The sequence below is a fragment of the Schistocerca cancellata genome, chromosome 5 (assembly GCF_023864275.1).
Source record: "Schistocerca cancellata isolate TAMUIC-IGC-003103 chromosome 5, iqSchCanc2.1, whole genome shotgun sequence".
Classification (NCBI taxonomy): Eukaryota; Metazoa; Arthropoda; class Insecta; order Orthoptera; family Acrididae; genus Schistocerca; species Schistocerca cancellata.
In genome coordinates, this window is record NC_064630.1 from 713,879,520 (window position 1) to 713,894,407 (window position 14,888).

Below are 14,888 nucleotides of genomic sequence, written 5' to 3' on the forward strand. Positions count from 1 at the left end.
ACAGAAACTCTTGCGGAGACAATCCTGCTCGTAGTCAGGATAGCTGTTGGGAACCTGTGAAGCCACAACGACGCTAGTAAAATGTTATTAGAATTCAGTTATTTATTCACTATGTTAACAAGTCGTCGTTCTTTCGCACCAGCCTCGGCTGTCGCTCATTCATCTGTGTGTTGGATTTTAGCTGGCACCCGTCGACTCAGCTCACCGGTTTCAGACCCAGGAGAGAATGTCAGCGACCCTGACGCCGCGGTGGACTGCCGGGGAGCAGGAGCGGCCGTTACGGGCTGAGTGCTGGAGTCTGCTCGATCCCACTCCGAATTCCACGATGAGCCTTAATGACCCATCCGAGATGTACCTGGTGTCGGTAATCGTGTGATCGGTTTATCGCATCCCTACGACTGGTAGGTTCCAGCACCCGAAGGTGCCTCGGTGTGGCTGTCTTGAAGTCCGGCATTGATAATTCTGCGGTGTCGTGTTGTCGGAAGACAGATAGGTTCTCCATCAGGAGGTAGTAAATAACGAGCAGCATGACTTTCATCAGGTGAAGGTCGTTACCTTGAGTACACCTTCGTCTAGTTCAGAGACTGTACTGGAGCATCTAGGATATAGATTCACTACAGTATCGCTATCACGGAATCGAGTGCTATTACTGCCAATGCAGATGGTCCCAATGATCAACTCATGAGGATAGATGGAGATTGGGGAGTTTAAAGGGGGCTAGCTTGATGCTAAGGCGCAAGGCTTCGTTCGTAATGGCCGAATTTGTCCTTATTCTGTTTTATTCAATTAACTGACAGTGAACTGTTGTATCGGTCTCTCACTACCTGCTCTTATAAAAGAGATACAGTGTCTTGCAATATGCCTTATCTAACGAACATGCTTGTTTCGCTTCCTTTGGTTTTCTGTTGCAGTCTCCTTTCTACTGAATGCGTATCCTTCCTCGGCAGACACTGTCGTCGATATGACCGACTTGCAACGTGATTTTCTTCCTGCTTCCACCTCTGTCTATGGCATGACTTGACTTTGCCTCTGGCAATGTGAGTATTTCTTCATAATTTTTTTAAATTTCTACGCGTTACTATTCTGTGCCGTAACACACCCCTCCTCCTTAAAGAACTTCCGAATTTTCCCTTTCTTTCACTTATTACTAATTAGCCTATACCTGCCTTGTATTTAAAAAAGCTACTCTGAAACTGTTCACTGGGATGCCTCTCAACCTGTCTTCAACTTTAATTAGTGTAATGAATCTACTTCCTCATTCTGTCCGTCTTGCATACAGCATATACACTTTCCACTTACATTAATTGTTACTAGTTCATATCCGTTAAACATGGATCTGTTGGATAGTAGCCTCATTTGAATGAGATATCTTATATTTTACACAGAAGTTTGCTGCACAAATGAACTCTAGAACCAAGATTATGCGTTCCCATGAAACATTGAAAATAACTGTATTTCGTCTACGTTCCTGACAATATTGTATCAGACGCTGAATATTTGTTTGACTGAAATTTATATGGTTTCTAAAGTTAGTAATTCATCTAGGGGCTGTAGCAAATTGGAATCTAGTTTATAAAAGCTAGGTTTTGTTTAGGTAATATGTGAGCTGTTCCTCCGGCCAATACAACATTGGTCAGCATCCATTTATCTAGAAACTAATAATAATTCGTGACTTTGTGTCTGTACCTGTTCCGCAACTGTGCTATTTAAATTCTTATTATCTTCATTACTCGCTGTTCCAGACACCAGTTTGTTACAATTTCCCTACTGCATGTAACCAACATCGTTTTTTACATATTAGAGTTCGTGCTGCTATTTCTGTTAACTGTAATAACTGATTCCTCGGTTTCTTATGTGAGTGTTTTAATTCCCGAGAGAAAAGGAATTACCTCCTTCGTTTCTACCAGTACTTGCACATAGAACACGATAGTTAAAGAAAATAAATAATAATCTAGGTAACAACAAATACCATACGTAAATTTACATGTAATTCACGCTATTTCCTAGACCTAAGTGTATAAGGCACTCTTCTATGATGTTCCTTTTTTCTTGGTAGTTCTTCCTTTTCCACGATATTTGAAGGACTCTGTGGCAGTGCGTCAAGGTCATCTCTAAACGTTATGACTCTATATACAAGGACTAAAGACATTTAGTAGTCAAATGTAATTTTATGTTGACTGGTCAAATTCTTTAAATAAATTGGTAAGATCCATGATATTTCGTTAAAAACTTTTTCGATTTGCCCTTCTGAGTATGCAGATTAACTAGTGATACTCACTGTCCTTTTCTGTGTTGTGGCAGTTACGCGTCTGTTGTCCTATACGTTTTTGCTTCTCTAAAGCTTTTGTGTTGACATTATTCAATCTTGGCGAAATTTCTCTCAGTTTCTTGGTAAAATTTTTCAATGATTAACCCTATATACCTAGTTTATGTTAAATTACATCCAAAGATGGCAGAAGTTTTCGCCTAAATACTACCTTGAATGGCGAGAGATAAGTTCCAGTATGAACTTTAGAATTATATGTACTGACTACAAAACTTAAAAATACATCACAATCGGAATGCTGTGTATTTACGTAATGGCTTAGCGATTTCGATAAAGTACGGTGAACTCGTTCTATCCATCCATTTGTTTGAGGATGGATTGGGCTGGTGTGTAACTTCTTAATTTTCAGTAAATGATATAACTGTTTCTTTAGTTAGGGTACAATGTTAGTAACCTGGTCTGTAACAATACTTTCTACCACGCCGGATTTCAGTTGTTTACTGTGGCCCGTGATATCATACTCGTTTTCTGATCTGGGGTTGCTAAAATAACTAAATATTGTGAAAACGATGTAATAGTCCACGAACATACGTATTATCCACTTGCGTTCTATTAAAAGGTCCTGAATCACCCATTTCTAGCATAGAAAATGGTTTGCCAACTTCTAGTAGTCTCTGTACGTGAGTTTTCTGATGACTGCAATTTGCTTTTTGTGCACGAAGGATGCCGCTTCTTATATAATCTTCTACATCACTGTGACGCCTTCCCCACCAAGATCTTTCAGCTTCATCTCCATCAGTGGTTCTATTCCCTGTGTGATATGGTAAGATGTTGTTGTGTGCTTGACATAATACACTCACTCTCAGTGCTGCAGTAACTACACAGTGTGGTCCGCACTTTGTAGATCTGCCTAGCAAGCCGTCTTACATTTCAAAGTAAGGTTGTATTCGTAAAAACTGAAACTCACTATCAGCTAATTCTGCTTTTATTTAATCTTCCAGGCTTCCACCTTCTATTTAGAATACTGCTGCCTTCCTGCTTTGGATATCTGGATTCTCGTATATATATCCTTGATAATGAATTACTTCATAGAAGAACTCAATTTTAACGCCCATCTCGTTAATCTACTTGATGGACCATTCAAGCCTAATAACTATTTTAAAGATGCGTGGTCTGTGATCAGTTTGAATTTCCGACTGTACAAAACAGCAACGGAAATTAGAGATTCAGTAAATAACAGCGAACAGGTCTTTTGCAATTGCTGAATGATTAGTTTCAACCTTATTCAATTGTCTGAGCGCATGTACCACAGGATGTTCCTTCCCACCAATATTCTGCTTTAATGTAAAGTCTAAAGCGTTGTTGTAGACATCACAGGCAAGTATGAATTCCTGTTCAAAGTCAGGGAATTTTAACAGAGAATCTGATACTAACATCTCTCTAACTTTCTCGAATGCCTCTTGACTTTGCGTTGTCCACTAAAAACTAACACTTTTTCGTAATAACTTAGCTAACGGCTGGGCAGTTTCAGCTCATCCCTTCACGAAATTACGATAATTGCATAATTCAACAAATAACTGTAATTGTGTAGTAGATTATGGCCTCAGAAAATCACATACGGCGGAAGTAAATGGTGATCCATCCTCACTCCATCTTAACTAATAACATACCCGAGATAATTTACTTTTCTCTGAGTAAAATGGCATTTCTCCTTACTAAGAGTAAGGTGTGTTGCTCTCACGCTACTGTATATTTCATCCAGACGATTAACATAATATTCTATAGTCTTCAAACAGATTATTATTTCGCCAAGAGGTACCATACAGGTTCCCGGTTTCAGTCAACGAAGTACCCCATCTAATAGGCTTTGGAATGTAGCTGGACTATTATTCAACCTAAACGGCATTCTCCGATGCTCGAAATGAACTGAAGGTGCTGTGAAAGCTGTTTTCATTCCATCATCGGGAAACAATTCCGGTTGGTGATGATCACGTCTAAGATCAATCGTTGAAAAATATTTACATCTTCCTAGGTTGTCTAGTGTATCCGTGATGTTCGCGGTTGGATAAGCATCCGTTGTTGTTCGTGTGTTCAAGTAATGGTAGTCACAACAAAATCGATATTTTCGGTTACCGTCAAGGAACTTTTGGGCACAGTAACAATGTGTGCTGACCAAGGGCTATCACTATGCTCAATAGTACCCTCACATAACTGTTGATCTATAAATACGTCTACTGGTGGCTGTAGGTGTTTCGGTATAAAACATGGTTTTCTATAAAGTGATGGATTGTCGCCTGTTGGTACACAGTATTGCGTAATAGTAGCTGTTGGTAATGGACCATCTCACCTGAATAGGACCGAATATCCAAACAACAAAGTATCCCTCGCATCATATTCATTGTCTTTCAAGTAATGAACTTTGGCAGCTATTACAGATGCACTGACGGTTTGTTTGCTGCTTAGATCATCTTGTGATCCATTGATATCCTCTTTCTTGAGTATCTGTAATCTCGCCATGTTAAACCCTTCGAGAGATTCACTTCATCTATCCCAAAGTTATCAGAGCTTAGTGAAATCAGTAGTTCCCCATTCACATTGGTTACGCGCACGACACTTCTTCCTACAAAACAATGCATTCGATCAAATGCTTCATTGTTCTGCAGTCGCTGATCCACACATAACCTCTGCTGTGGCACATCGGCATATACAGACAATAAAACCACCTTCACTGTGTCAGTAGATGTTTTGTCATGCGTAATTATCTTTAATGTACACGTGTGTAGTTCAGTTGTGACAACTTAGCAACGGTGTTCCGTGCGACACTGAAACATTTACAACTGTTGGACTGATCGGAAACAAGTTCCCACCAAGTTCAGCAGTTCACTGTGAAAGATTAATATTTGCACGATACCTGCCCAGGAAGTCAAGTGTGAGACTCGCGAAATACTCTTGTCCCACAGCTGGCCACACTTCCGCAGGCGCACGAAACTGTACAGTTCCAATCATAAAAACGATTTGTGTTGTCCACAATAACAACAAAGCATTATTTCCCACTCCACGTAATTGGACTCAGTAGTCTTCTCCTACCCACGAGATATAGACTAATCACGGGTACATGTGTTGTGCTATAGCCTAAAATTTTACATTTTTTAACATTTAGAAAGCCCATCAAACAACAATACGTCTCTGAATTAGTGTCTATAATACTCTGACTTACTCGAAATGTTGGACGAAATACCTACGTTAATTTTTAAGGTTTTCCGTTGCTTGTTCCCGTTACCCTACTTCCTATTCCCACATTCGTTTGCCTTGTGACCAATGCCAACACCTGCAACACTGCCTATTGCCCACATCTGCAACATTGCACTGCGCCTCAGATGCCCTTTCTCACCAAAACGATAACCATTATTATCTGAAGCAAACAGTCGCTTATCATTGGGTACTCGTGAAACAATATCTATTTTCGGCAAAGTCGTCGCAGTACCTAGTGCTGTAGCCAGTTCCTCTGGATTTTCCATTCGTACTCTCTGCGAAAACCCCGAAGCCACTCCTCGCTAAAATATATCGTGAGCTCTGTTTTCTGCTTCCTTCAGTATAACGGGATCTGCTTCTTAATTCAGTGTCCACTCACATATTCGCGCATTTACTTTACGGATTCTGTCCTAAAAAGTCTCCATGGTCTCATTTGCCTTCTGCCACACATTGAAATTTTCTCTAAAAAAACCTAGTTGATCAAATGTACTCGTCTTTATCAGCGTTTCGTAGCACATCGTGTATGTCTTTGTTTCACCCGTAAGGCGTAAATTGACTATCGGCAAAGCAGTTTTACCTGACAAAGTATTCATTCTGCCTGCAGCCAGCACATCATTAATGAACACCGTTAGGTCCTCTGTTGTCCTGCCTGAGAAGGGTATGATTAGGGTACTGAAGGATCTACGGAAAAGTGGGACATTGCTACCTGTGCGCCACCACAATCGGCCCTCGGCTTCACCATTCTACATACGGACAGGGCGCTCACTGAAACAAAATGCACAGTCAGACACACGTCTTACAAGCAGTCACTCATCGTCAGGTGACGTTGCTATCACCTAGACGGGTTTATATCGATAGTTGGTCGTAAGGATCGAGAACTTGAACAATTTGGTTGTACGTTGATCTCACTCATTAGACTACTCAATCTCATTCAAAAACAAGATGACTGTCGTTAACGGCCGTAACTAAGAGAATTTATTATGCTCTGAATTACATTGAAGCAACTTTTTGACTCCGAAGACGTGCTAACTAAAATAATTTCGGATTTTTTTCAGTAGTCTCATCACTGAAATTTACTTAACGCTTCTGAGGTGAAATTTAACCCTACTTGAAAAATATATAAAAATCGTGTTGAATAATTAAAGTAGAGATAGCTGAAATAAGAAACATATTAATCGACACTCAAAGGTGTCTTAATGAAAGGTAGACTGTCAATTTTATTGACACGCAAACCAAAATGAATTTGAACAAATTAAGGAACGAGAACCGTAACCAAAAAACAATTAATTTGATTCCGATATTTGAGAGAGAGCCAATGGCTTTCTATTCCATAGAATTTGATTAATTAGAAAAATAGGCTATTTCGTTTAATAACAATCAAGCATTTGATCGGATGGCTTTATCTAAAATACCAGACTGAGTGATGATTTAAAGCATTGTTATACGCCTGACTAAAAGTTGTACGTAGATTTCGGGCAACAATTGTTTTCAGGAATATATGTAACTGAAGAGCATTTTAGAAACTGTCTAAATATTTCGTGGAAGAAAGGTGGATTTACCTTCTTAAGGAAACCGAAAATCCTAAATGCAGATGCCAACTGCTAAAATTATGCGAGTATTTGTTTTCTCTTCCCGCACACGTCACTGGGGGGAGAGTGATGCTGATGAAGGAAATAGACTTTTGCTGTGGAATGAATCTTAGAGTGCCAGTTTAACTACAAGGTAACTTACATGGAGTTTTATAAGTATGTAATACGGAGAAAAGATGTGCTAAAAAGAGTGAAATCTTCCAAAAAATATGGTGTACCAACTACTTCTGCAGCAACAAGTTCCATGTAATTGTGTTCCAAATAAAAAGTAATTATATTAAATAAATTTTTTACATCATTTCTACACCCCAATCATGGAGTGCCCAGACGAGGTCATAGCTACGCACAGCAGTCCTAGTCGTGAACCACTTTGAGTTTTGTAACCTGAATAAAGACTGATTGCATTCCTTCCCTTCCCTTGTGTGAAATTCCTATTAATAGGAAGAGAACATTTTTAGTTGTTTTGTTGTTGTGGAATACACTGCCGAAAAATATTACTTTACCCTTTTTGAGATTTCATCTCCCTTAACAACTACTGTTGCAGCAGCGCATATAGAAATCATAAAATGACTACATTTGTAGATCAATAGCACAAATGGTTCTGAGGTACCAGATATCGACCTATGCTGAAAGACCCATAATAGTACGTGGTGTGGCTTCCGCAGATAGCAGTGCAAACGCTGACTACTCCTTCCAGTCGATCGTACAGATAGGGAATATTGTCCTGGGCTACGTTATGCCACACCTTCTCAACCTGTTAAGGAAAAGTTCATTACTACTGCTAAAACACAAAACAGCAGTAGTAACGAAACAGAACAGTGAGATATCACAAGAGAAGGCGTTCACAGTGTCCTCCTTGAAAGGATAGAAAAAACAAAGTGTGCTGCAAGTGCACAAAACATGTCTGCCAAGACCATAGCAGTGTGGTGTGTAACAATTGTAAAAATTGTCGTACTTGTTTTCTTAATGATTTATTCTTTGCGGATACTATAACTGCCAATCTGAGAATAGACTGTGATTACACTGGTGGATTACGTTTCAGTTTTTATAATGTAACTTATTCAATGAAAATTACTCACGATTTAAAAGGTATTCCTTTTAATTTAATAAAGGTGTTAAAATGATCACAGCTGTCTTATACCGAAAAACCTTAAAACAAAATATTTGTGCATGTTAATATTCACAAAATACCTTTTCGTTTAAATTCTCGAATTAGATGTAACGGGTCCAATGGACCCAGGGTATATAAATATGCAAAAAAGATAAATCATGCACAAAACTGTTAATGTTTCAGTTTGGCACTCCAACTCACCATAGGGAGCGGGGACAGGGTATGACGGATAACACTTTTAAAAATAATGAATATGTCTCCAGACAGTGAAACCCACGTTGTGTACAGGATGAACCAGAACTCCACCAACTGACTCTCAGACGTTGTTCGGGGACATCTTACGAGTATTTTAGTATTAGAGACCCAAGGTCTTTGGCAGATCGTTACAGATTCATTATATTTAGTTTGGTTTCTAGTCACTGTCAGCTTTTACCTGCATTACAACGGAAATAGTGCATAAAATGCGAATGTCGATGGTACGCGACGTATGTATTGTTTCCATTTGCTCACGTTACCTGCTGCCGACGACAGTAACTCACTCCTAACCTACTTGCCCTCAAGTTCAGTGTAGTGTACTTGTGTGCTAACACAGTGGTACATGGGTACAAGTGGATACGTTAACTGATGAAGGGTTGACCGATATGCACCTCATGTGTGGGCTTACTGAATGTAATGGAGGAGCGGCACAAAGAAGCTATTCTGCGCTGTTTAAGGCATATCGGCAGCCACTTCACACTATTGCATCTTTAGGGAAGTTGCATTATTCTGTGTTGTGTGTTGTACGTTTTGTTTACGGAATAAAAACTTCTTCACTATTGGCAAAGTATATTCACAGAAACAGGTGTGCTAACTGCGTAATACCTAATAATTCATAACTACACTCTTTTTCTGTAACGAGCCAACAGAGACCGTGGGCCCCTTTTACCAAATTACCCAGAACGTATCCTTGAACAAGCTCAGAAATCCATTGGTTATTGGTGATGCACAGCGACAGTTGAAATTCCAAATGTGAGGAAATGCAGCGGCCAGTCGCAGAAATCCACATTTAATTGCAGATATAGATTTTGACTATATTACAGCTAACATAAGTGCGTGTCTGGAAACGTTATATTGGCACAAACACGTCAGAGCATAAACTAGTGCCAACTGACGCTCTTTCATGTTTGTGCCTACCTGATTCTTTTGGTAATGCACCAACGATGATTATGTTATAGTCGAAAGCAAGAACTGTAACAAAATGTTGATTTCTATAAATGAAACTGTCCTTCCTTATGTCTGAACGTCTGTAAGTTTATTGGTGGAGTTTTGGTTCACGCTATATGTAATGTAGGTAGTATTGGATTGTAGCACATCCACGGTTACCCCATAACTTAGCCGTTCATCAGTCTATTTCCTCCAACTAAGAGTAAGAGTTTTATATTGTAAAAGTCCTGAATATATTCAGAAATCTGGTCCGTTATTCTATAAGATGACATGACGCGCGCAAATATTTTGTATGCCTTCCGGACGTCAAGGAATACGGTATCAACTTCATCGTCTTACTCTACATTACTCTGGATGTCATGTATGAGCACACTGAGCTGTTTTTCGTAGGATATCATTTTACGAATCGATTTACGTTTTCATACAGGATATATACGACGTCCAGAAACATTAAAACGAGTGAAAATAGAAGATATTCCATAATTTTATAACAGACAAATGTCAGCAATATTAACTCACCTTATAAAAAACTGGAAGAGCTAAATTGACGAAAGGTCCACGGAATTGAAAATACTAGGACACAAAATATTGTTCTTTCGGAATAACTGCCTTCGCTTCGTACTTTCGCAATCATGTGAGTCTGAAATGTGTCGGACGCCATAACGCAATTCGCACCAGGCCATCAGAATTACGTTTGATTAAATGAGCAGCTGGTTCTAAACAGTAATTATAATTCGTAGTGACCTTGGTGAGCCGGCAGCAATGGCAGCTAATCAATTTCGCTCAAGCCGGTTACTGCGATTAATGCAACACTGATACACTTTTTTAATTCAATCCGTTAGTAACATAAGAGTCAGGATATCGTTAAGAAATAATAAGAGTCATTACTGATACAAATTAGAGAATTATTCACACTAATTTATTTACAACGGTACAGTCATCTTAACACACCAAGGCCAGAAGCAGGATAGAAATCGAGAGAAGTGACATAAGAAGGAAGACAGACGAATTATAAATATCACTTCAAAGATATAAACTCTACTCCCTCCATTTGTAACCGTATAGGTATCTATTTTACAAGTATTATTACATTCTTTGTCATTAATTGTTCAGGGTTCAATCAATTCAGGATACTTACCAAAGTAATTTATTAGCGCAGAAAAGGTAAGAAAAAATGCTGATTGTCGGTATACGGTGTCGGTCTATAAATATAGTCAAGACTTCAAGATCCGTTCTTGAAGTCCTGAGCGACCTGTGCTTTTCTTAAATGTCGTGGTACTCTTCATTATTCCAGTGAATTAAGATGACTGTTCCTTAAAGAGGAGAAAGTTTCTTCGCATAATCTGTATAGAATTCGACAGGTATGTCGACCGAATCTGTAGCCTTTCCAATACTGAGCGACCGTAATTGACTTTCTGTCCCGCTACCGCCTATTTCAATATCTTCAGTTCCACGGTCGAGCGATGAATGAAAAGACGAATGCTTTCAAGATCTTCCGTCATGAAACAATTTTGGAATACTACATTCAGTATTTCGGTCTCCTCTGTCACCAGCCATGTCAGTATAGTGTGGTTACTGAGCGACTTATAGGATAATTTTGATCCGCCCTCTGACTTTAGAGCAGTCCAGAAATTCTTAGAATTGTCAATAAGAGCTGTTGGCATATCTTTACTTTCAAGTTCACTGAACGCTTCTTGTATTTCTCTTCTTACGCTCATTTTGGCTTTATACACCTTTTCTTTGACAACTAAGCTTTGACTTTGCTCGAAACTCTAATGAAGCATCCTTTGCGTCGGCAGTAAAAAGCTCTTATTGTACCACGGTGGGTCTTTTTCCTCCTTTATAATTTTATCCGGTGCATACTGTACTAAGGGGTATTATGGAATGACGCATTTCAACCAATTAGGCTCCATATCTTCGCCCTCAGAGATGAATGTTTCATATTGACTATTCTCATACTTTAGAATTTGTTTCCCGGCAATCCTGCTAAGAAAAATTATTTTCCTAGGTTCTACATACCCTGCAAACTATCGTACTGTGCGCGGCGGAGGCTACTCTGTTCAAATACTATTCCTTTATTACCCTGTTATATTCGCAGACAGAGCGAGGGACAATCGATAGTCTATGTGGCTACGTATAGGCCCTAATTTCCCGCGTCTTGTCTTCGGGACCTTACGCGAAATGTATGTTGGCGGCAGTATGACAGATCGGCAGTCGAAATGCCGATTCTTTAAATTTTCTCAGTACTTTTCTTTGAAAAGAACGTCACCTTACCTCCAGCGATCCCTTTTGAGTACCCGAAGCGTCTCCGTAACACTTGCATGATGTTCTAAGCTACCAACAAGAAATCTAGCAGCCCGCCTCTGAATTACTTCTATCTTCACCTTTGACCCTACCTTGTGCGGATCTCTAACACTCGAGCAGCACTCAAGAATAGGTCGTCCTAGCGTCCTATACGCTGTCTCCTTTACAGATGAACCCCACTTTCCCACACCTCAAACAATAAACCTAAGGCCTTCCCTACCACAATACTCATATGCTCGTTCCATTTCATATAGCTTTGTAACGTTACCCCAGAGAGATTTAAACGACGTTACTCTTGCAAGCAGGACACCACTAATGCTGTATCTGAAAGTTATGAGTTTGTTATTCCTATTGATTTGCATTAAATCACATTTTTCAACATTTGGAGACAGCTGCCATTCATCACACTAACTAGAAATCTTTTCTACATCAGCCATTAGCATCCTACAGTCACTCACCTTCAAAGCCCTCCCGTATACCACAGTACAGCAAACAATCACAGAATGCTGTCCACACTGTCCACCGGATCCTTTATGTACCGGGTGATCAAAAAGTCAGTACAAATTTGAAAACCGAATAAATCACGGAATAATGTAGATAGAGAGGTACAAATTGACACACCTGCTTGGAATGACATGGGGTTTTATTAGAACCAAAAAAATTAAAAAGTTCAAAAAATGTCCGACAGATGGCACTTCATCTGATCAGAATAGCAATAATTAGCATAACAAAGTAAGACAAAGCAAAGATGATGTTCTTTATAGGAAATGCTCAATGAGTCCACCATCTTTCCTCAACAACAGCTGTAGTCGAGGAATAATGTTGTGAACCCGCAGTGTAAAGCATGTCCGGAGTTATGGTGAGGCATTGGCGTCGGATGTTGTCCTTCAGCATTCCTAGAGATGTCGGTCGATCACGATACACTTGCAACTTCAGGTAACCCCAAAGCCAATAATCGCACGGACTGAGGTCCGCGGACCTGGGAGGCCACGCATGACGAAAGTGGCGGTTGATCACATGACCATCACCAAACGACGCGCGCAAGACATCTTTCACGCGTCTAGCAATATGGTTGGTCCTAATAAAACCCCATGTCATTCCAAGCATGTGTGTCAATTTTTACCTGTCTATCTACATTATTCCGTGGTTTATTAAGTTTTCAAATTTATACTGACTTCTTGATCACCCAGTATATACGGAATGAGAGCGGTCCAATCACATGTCTTTGAGACACTCCTGAGGATGTCTTCGTGTCTGATCGATCCTAGCCGTGGAGAACAACACAATCAGTTCTATTCCTTAAGAAGTATTCGAGCCATTCACAAATGTGGGACCCTGTTCTGTATTGTCGTACCTTTGTTGACAATATGCAGTGGGGTACCGTGTCAAATACTATTCGTAAAGCTACTAATGTGGAATCTGCCTGTTGCCCTTCATCCATAGTTCGCAGTATACCTTGTGAGAAAAGGGTAAACTGAGTTTCCCACCATCGATGTTTTCTAAAATGTGCTGATTCGTGGACGTACCTTTTGTCTTTTGGATTTTCTTTCCTGCTACTCTACACTTTCCTTGTCCGATCTGCAGTCAGCGATGCTGGAACACTTCACAGAAATGTTTAGACTCGCGTTGCACATGACGGAAGACTCTTTGCTTGTGCCCTCTGATAAAGGGCTTGCGAAGTGTTACAGTCGCAGATTCCGCAGATGAGACTGGACTGCGATGCCGCCTGCAGGAGACGGGCAGGTGGGAGCGGTTGGGCCCGCGTCAGGTGCTGCCATTAGCAGCAAGTGCGGGCGCCAGGGCTCTCCTTCCGCCGAGCCGTCGCGGTCGCAGGCACGCCCGCCATGCATAAAACATGCCCTGCACAGGCGGTAGGCGCATAGCAGTCCACAGCTCTAGACACTGTACCACGCAAGCGGATTGTAGAGAAATTGCGTGCTTATGGAATATCGTCTGTTATGTGACTGGATTTGTGATTTCCTGTCAGAGAGGTGACAGTTCGTAGTAATTGACGGAAAGTCATCGAGTAAAACAGAAATGATTTCTGGCGTTCCCCAAAGTAGTGTTATAGGCCCTTTGCTGTTCCTTATCTATATAAACGATTTTGGAGACAATTTGAGCAGCCGTCTTCGGTTGTTTGCAGATGACGCTGTCGTTTATCGACTAATAAAGAGATCAGAAGATCAAAACAAATAGCAAAACGATTTACAAATGATATCTGAATGTTGCGAAAATTGGCAGTTTACCCTAAATAACGAAAAGTGTAAGGTAATCCACTTGAGTGCTAAAAGGAATTCACTACGGTTACACGATAAATCAGACTAATTTAAAAGCCGTGATTTCAACTAAATACCTAGGTATTACAATTACGAACAACTTGAATTGGAAAGAACACATATAAAAAGTTGTGGGGAAGGCGAACCAAAGACTACGTTTTATTGACAGGACATTTAGAAAATGTAACAGACCTACTAAGGAGACTGCCTACGCTACGCTTGTCCGTCCTGTTTTGGAATACTGCTGCGCGGTGTGGGATCCTTACCAGATAGGACTGACGGAGTACACCGAAAAAGATCAAAGAAGGGCAGAACGGTTTGCATTTTCGCGATATATGGAAGTGAGTGTCACAGAAATGATACAGGATTTGGGCTGGACATCATTACAAGAAAGGCGTTTTTCGTTGCGTCGGAATCTTCACACGAAATTCCAATCACCAGCTTTCTCCTCCGAATACGAAAATATTATTTTGACACCGACTTACATAGGGAGGAAAGATCACCACGGTAAAATAACGGAAATGAGAGCTAGTACGGAAACATGTAGGTGTTCGTTTTTTCCGCAAGCTATACGAGTTTGGAATAATAGAGAACTGTGAAGGTGATTCGATGAATCCTCTGCTAGACACTTAAATGTGATTTGCAGAGTATCGATGTAGATCTAGATGTAGATGTAAACCAAAGGTTTCACTGTCATGGATTGAGGACTGCAACACTCATGGGCCATGTACTCCCATTAAAAAAAAAATAGAAGAAATAAAAAAACCACACACACACAAGAAGCTATATTCTTAGTGGAGTGTTATTAACGTTCAAAAATCACAACGTTAAACACAAATCACAATTTTCCGTTGCGATCATAAATGAACATTATCAGAGTTGTGAAC